This window comes from Coloeus monedula, assembly GCF_965178545.1.
Source record: "Coloeus monedula genome assembly, chromosome: 2".
NCBI lineage: Eukaryota > Metazoa > Chordata > Aves > Passeriformes > Corvidae > Coloeus > Coloeus monedula.
In genome coordinates, this window is record NC_138782.1 from 93,675,972 (window position 1) to 93,683,123 (window position 7,152).

Genomic DNA, 7,152 nt, shown 5'->3' on the forward strand with positions numbered 1-7,152 from the left:
CTGAGTTGTAATCCCTCCTTTCATGATAGTCTCTGTATTAGGGGTTAAGCATTTGCTCATGTGAGAGGTGGAAGTGCATCGTCTTCTCTAGAAAGTGCCCTAATCATGAGGCTACAAGTCACAGGCCCGGTCTTTTGTCCGGCAGACGTAACAGCTGCAAACAGGAAAGAGATTCAACAGAGGGGATTCTAAGGAATCCTTATTGTAGAAGACAGTGAAGAGACCACAATAGTAGGAGTCTGCAAGTCTAGTGTTTGGTTGGCTTTCCTAAAAATCAGTAAACACACGAGAAAGGCAGCGGGCACTATATTCCACATCATAGAGGCTACATGACTATGACTGCTGCCACCACCACACACATTCTATGGAAAGGAATGCTTTTCAAGGAAAAGGTTTTTAGGCCTTTAGAGAGTCTTCTCTGTGACATGGGAACCAGTTGCTGAAGACTGTAAGGAGACAAAGGATAAGACACTGCCTTGTCAATGTCTCACTCAGTCCATGCCGATGCCATTGCCAGCTGCTCTATCCTTCACATATTGCAGAGCAAGCCTGCACACTTCCAGACTGGCACCTGCCCCTAAGCAGCAATGGGACTATGCAGTTCCAGGCACTTTCCTGAAATTGTGACAGTATCAAAAGATACTGGAAGCCAAGGGATTACTTTCTAAAACTGTCTTGAACAGACTGCTAATTAGTGTTTTGTCTGATAGCCCTTTCATAGCTGGATGCAGCTGGATGGAAATAAACCACAAAGGGAGCACATTTTTGTTTATCATTAATTTTTACTTAGTTTTGTATAGACTTGTGAGACCATGCAGTAATCTTCTCAATTTGTCACACATTGTAAATTCATTTAGTAAGTTTATTCATTCCAGGAGTCTTTTTTTGTTACTTCTTACAAGTCTAACCAAATTAATACATTTTATAATGAGTTGGATCATGTGATATTGCTCAGACTAATCTGGTGAGCTTCTACTTAATTATAATATTAGATATCACTAAAGTTTATTATTAAATTTTCCAATGCCCTGAGGGCATTTTCCATGTGGTAGAAAGGCAGGGCTCTGGGAGTACTTTTTTAGATTCTTAAAATCAGGCCAGCCCTCCTGTCACATTTATGTGAAAAAATAATTACTTCAGTTTACAAAATAAACAATCAGAAATACAAACTTCTCTCTCTCTTGCTTTAATACCTACATCTGTATCAGATCAAAATCAAGGCATTTACCCACTGAATGATAGCTTGCAGACCAGGGGCAGCAAGGTGTATGGGTCAGATGGGAGTGTAGATATAAAACACCCTAAAAGTTTTAAACCCCATAAGGCTCTGTATTTTAGGTACAAATATCAGTTGTTTTAAAGATTCATCCTCTTTAGCCAGCAGTAGGGCTTCCTTTTTTGTGAGACAGCCAGTGCAACCTTTACTTCTCTCCTAGTCCTCACAGGCTTAAAGCTTATTTTGTTCTTAACAGATGTTTGAGACATCTTTATCAGCAATTCAAAGAATCAATGTTTCGGCAGTATCCCTTGCAGTTTAGCTACTGTCTTGGTTTTGAATTCAGGTGCTTTAACATGTCTCACTACCTAAAGATTGAATAAAACAATTGCTTTTACCTATAAGTTTGTCTCCTTAATCATGTTTTAGTGGGTGAAGTATGGTTGTCTCCTAGGCTTTCATTCACCTCCACCAACAGAATATTCTTCAGAAAAAGCTTGCTTTTGCCTTGACAAGGATCTTAGGACATGTTAATGCTAGCTTTCTGATAGGAACTAACAAAAAGACTTCTGAGTGAAGCAGTTCCACTCTGCAGGGTAGACTCTTATCATCTTGAATGTGTGATCAACCGTGACTCCAGAATTTCAATGAGGAAATAGACTGTCACAGAGCTGTGCAAGGGGCTAACCCCGGCCGAGGGGGTTGAAAATCTTCAGTTCAAAGGACCTCTGCTTGTGCAGAAATGAGTCATTCTTCTCAGCTGAACTGCAGCATTGGCTGTACAGTCAGCTGTGACACTGCTGCCGTGGCAGCTTTGCAATGCCACTCTAATGTTTTCTACATAGATACCTACATTAGGAGTGTTCTTGGACCTGTAGTTCACTTTTGGAAATTGGGGGCTCTGAAATCATGCTGAGGTCACTGATAGCTCATATGTACTTAGTTTCTCCCTCTTGAATAGAAGAATGACTGCCAAGTATTGGGGATAGCTCTCACAGCTACCGCAAGCATTGGCAGATGGAAAGGTCTTACAGAACTATATGAATACAATTGCAGTAAATAGCATACAATAATTTTGTCCTGCAGCACCCAGTGGAAGAATAAAGAAAAATAAATTTAGAAGGACAGACCCAGGGTAGTCATTGCTAGGCTTCAAAGCCACTGTCAGTGATAGCTGTAAGCATACAAGGAACACATGAGGGACCCTGTGCATGCTTATGTCTTGGTAACATATACATTGTTCCTAGGAGACCCACTGAAAAAAACTAAGGTAATAGAACCCAAGGCAGAGCTTAATCAGGAAAGCAATACTCTTCTTCTTCTTCTTCTTCTTCTTCTTCTTTCTTCTTTCTTCTTTCTTCTTTCTTCTTTCTTCTTTCTTCTTCTTTCTTCTTTCTTCTTTCTTCTTTCTTCTTTCTTCTTTCTTCTTTCTTCTTTCTTCTTTCTTCTCCTTCTTCTTTCTTCTTTCTTCTCTTTCTTCTTTCTTCTTTCTTCTCTTTCTTCTTTCTTCTTTCTTCTCTTTCTTCTTTCTTCTTTCTTCTTTCTTCTTTCTTCTTTCTTCTTTCTTCTCTTTCTTCTTTCTTCTTTCTTCTCTTTCTTCTTTCTTCTTTCTTCTTTCTTCTTTCTTCTTCAAACACAAACCAGACCTGAATGCCTATAGGATACCTGTGAAGAAGGGACTGCTTTAGTTTCTGAGGAGTGTAATTTTACAGCCAAGACCACTGGTCTTTTTCCATTTTTGGCAGCTTTTTACCTGTGTTTATCTGTTCTGACTCATGAGGTACCAGATTATTCCTTTTTACTTTTTAATTGGATTGTTTTTATCTGATGCTGCAATAAGTTATTTTGGCATAAATACAGTTATTGAATTCCTTTTTAGCTGGACATTGACTTCATATAAACTAACAGTATCTGAGGAAGTAAAAAGAATAGCATAGTCAGACTAGCTGCTTCTTAAATGAAAACAATTTCTTCTTAAGCCTAAAGCAAACATAGACTATAGGGAAAAAACTGCCAAATAGTCAAAGAAGAGCCACAAAAACAAGAAGATACCTATTTTTTTCTGGGCCATTAGTTATTTTCCCTTTTCCCGATATGTATACCGAGATTTTGAGTAAAGTCTATTTTCTACTCCTCCCACCCTAGAATTATTTATTCCTTCTATCAAAGATGAATTTCTAGCCTGTGAGCAGCCTTTAGCAGGTAAAAGCACACAGTAGAACACCAGTACTGATGAAGAATTCATATGGAGCCACAGTGAGCAACTCACAGGAGTTCTACCTCTTCTCCTCTCACACCAGTCTGAAGCTCTCTTCCTTCATTTTTATAGGGCCTTTCTAAAAACAAACCTGATAACAGCACATTAAATCTATCATCTACCAAGTTACTGATGTAAAAAATAGGACTTTTCCTGCCATCAAGTGATCAAACTGAATTCTTGAAAATACTGAAAACATCGCGTAGGAGTGCTGAAAAATTGCAAAGAACTTTGGTGAACAGGTGAAGTCAGTGTTGGATAACTGATAGTTCCAATTGCTATTTATCCTTCCCCTTTGTGCCAAACCAGAATAAATTTCTTGTGAAAGGTCAGAAGGCAACCAGATAAAATCAATTCAAAGGAACAGGGAACCTGATGAGGTTAAGAGGATTTGAAAAAAATCGACTATTTCCAATGTTGTTAACTTTCTTCTAAGATGCCTAAGAAAGTTAACAACAATTTGATGATTGCAGCACAGTCTCTTGCATAGGGAGGCAGTGGTGTCTCTCTTTAAGCATGCTCTTAGTAAGCATAAGCTGAGGGGGAAAATCCCCAACACGTTAACAATTGGAAACTTCTTCCTTAAGTAAATAAAATCTGATTTATAAATTATAATGTGACTTCTAATCAGAACATAGACTACAGTCCTAAGTCAGAAATGTGGGTAACTTTTTCTGTTTCTGTCAAAGGATTTTATCTCTATCTAATCAGATGCAGCCATCAGATTCACATGCCCAAAGCCATGCGCCTTGGGAAAATGAAAGGTAAGCGAGTCAATGCAGAAATTCTATAGCTGGTATTTGGTCTTTCTTGAAGTTACCTACTTCCAACCCTGTGAAGTATTCCTTACAGTAAATAGACTGTATTTAAACCAGGACAACCTCTCTGCTTAAACCAGGACATTTGTAAACCTGAAACAAGGGAAGCTGGCAAAATTGACAGTTTTTTTTTTTTTCAATGCCCTATTTTATGGGAATATGTGCAGTTTTTCTGCTAAATTAGGGGTTGCTTTCAGCCATCAGAGACTAGGTTTTTTATGATAATGTATCCAAATCTGTGCTCAGTAGAAACACATAACCTCAGTGTAGTAGAATATGGATTGATTATTTTTTCCAACAGATGTGTTACTGACATGAGAAAACCATACGATCAGCTAAAAGAGATTAAGTTCTCTGTGTCTTACAGACAACAATTGAGTAGTTTGGTAAGACATCTACCCTCTCTTGAAGAGAAAGAGCCAGTACCTTATTCAGCACAGCTTTAAGCTTATTCTTACGTACCTACCTAAGTTCCCAGTTTGTTAAGAAACCTCATTTTGTCCCTTCCTTACACCTGTCTTCCCATATTTTTCTTGCATTTAAATGTAGAAATTGCTGTTTATGGTAGAAAAAGGTATAAGCAGAAATGAGCTTAAAAGGAGATATAACGCTATTTTGCTGTTATGCATTTAACATTCAGCAGTCTCTCTCAGCTACACACATGCTTCTTACAGGATTCTCAGGACACAGATTAATACAAGAGGATAAAAAAGCAGTTTGGTTAGCAGAAGACAGGCAGCAGTGTAGAGACTAAACATAAGAAGTCCAGTTATTTAATTTATATATACATATATATATAAAGGAAAAAAAAGCAAGCACAGTGGAACTTTTTAACTCTTCAAATAGAAGACCATTGAATGCCAGCTGCCCACCAAAGCCACTCCATCACTCCCCTCCTCAGCTGGACAGGGGAGAGAAAATATAACAAGAAGTTCATAAGTTGGGATAATGGCAGAGAGAAATCACTCAACAGTTATGTCACAGCCAAAACAGAGCTGGCTTATGGAAATTAGTTCAATTTATTACCAACTGAATTCAGAACAGGATAACTGAGGAGTAAAACAAATCTTAAAACACCTTCTCCCCACCCCTCCCTCCTTCCTAGGCTTAACTTTATTAGTCATTCTCTATTTCCTGCCCCTGAGCAGTGCAGGGAGACAGGGAATGGGAGATTATGGTTAGTTTAGTTCATCACATTGTTTCTGCCACTATTTCGTTCTTAGGGAGAGGAGTTCTTCCCTGCTCCGTTGTGAGTTCTTCCCGTGAACTACAGTTTGTCACAGCCTTCTCCAGTGTGAGTCCCGATGAAGTCACAAGTCCTGCCAGCAAACCTGCTGCAGTGTGGGCTCCTCTCTCCACAGGTCCGCAGGTCCCACCAGGAGCCTCTTCCAGGATGGGCTTCCCACAAGGTCACAGCTTTCAGGCTGTGACCCACAGCCAGTGGGAGTTCCTCCATGGATTGTGGGTGGGTCTTTGTTCCTCCATGATCTGCACCATGGGCAGCAGAGGAATCTCAGTTCCAGCACCTGGAGCACCTCTTGCCCCTCCTTCTCTGACCTTGGTGTCTGCAGAGCTGCTCCTCTCACATTTTCTCACCCCGCTCTTCCCTGGCCGCAATTACGTCTGCACAAATAACGTGGGTTTTTTTCCCCTTCTTAACTATGCTATCCCAGAGGCGCTACCACTGTCACTGATGGGCTCAGCCTTGGCCAGCAGTGGGTCTGTCTTGGAGATGGCTGGCATTGGCTCTATTGATATGGGAGAGGCTCCTGGCAGCTTCTCAGAGAATTCACCCCTGTAGACCCGCTGCTACCAAAATCTGATCACACAAACCAAGTACAAAGACACGTGGAATTATTTTTAAAAGTCACTAGTCAAGATGACTAACAGCATGACCAGGTCATCTGATATATAAATTGAAATTTATATAATGGAAAAGGAAAAAAGATGAATGAAATGGCAATTGTTCTGAATTACTTGGAATATAAATTAATGAAATCATCAATCTGACATAGTCTGATGCCTCAACATATGTTTTTTTTAAAAATATTTAAGTTCCGAAAAATAAGTGCCTAAATAAGTCTGCCTGAAGAAAAAAACCCAATCTCTTTCATTTTTTATGGCAGAGAAATGCTCATCCTCCTTAATTTTTAAGACCAGCACAAAATTCATCCAGAGTCACTGGAATGCAGTGCTGGTGCATGACAGCAGTTCCAGCAGATTGGAGTACATCTGCTGCAGTGGCCTTGTGCCTGAGTCAAAGTCCATTGTCAATGACAATACTCATATTAAAACCAATGGTCATTCACGTAAGGATGCCAGAAAAAAAAAAAAAAGAGAGAGAAACATCACTGAAAATTTAAAAAACTTGCATTGATGACAATATCTTTTTCTTTTTTTTTTTTTTTAAGTGGGCTTCAGAAGAGAACTTTTGGAAACATCATTAAAGGACTCAATTAATATTGTAAATATTGCAGTTACACTGTGCTTGCTCAGGACTTCCATGGTGTGGGCAGTCTGGTGAAATGATTCTGAAGGTCTTCAATATATGTCCATTCTGCATTTAAAATGTTTGTTTTGTTGTGTTGTCATGAGCAAGTTATGTTTAAAACAAGGTATCTGAATATGAGAAAGATAATTGAAAATACAGGAGCAGAGAAAAGTTTGGCATAATTCATTTAAAAATTATTTTTTAACAAATCTCTTCAAATTCGTCAGGTTATGTATTTAAAAATAAAAAAAAAAGTGTAATTATATTTGAGGAACTCTTAGGCAGCTGACATTTATTTAGTTTGGAAAGTATTATTGTGTGAAGTTTCTCACAAGTTTTTAATTTAACAATTTCTAATTTTCTATCTGCG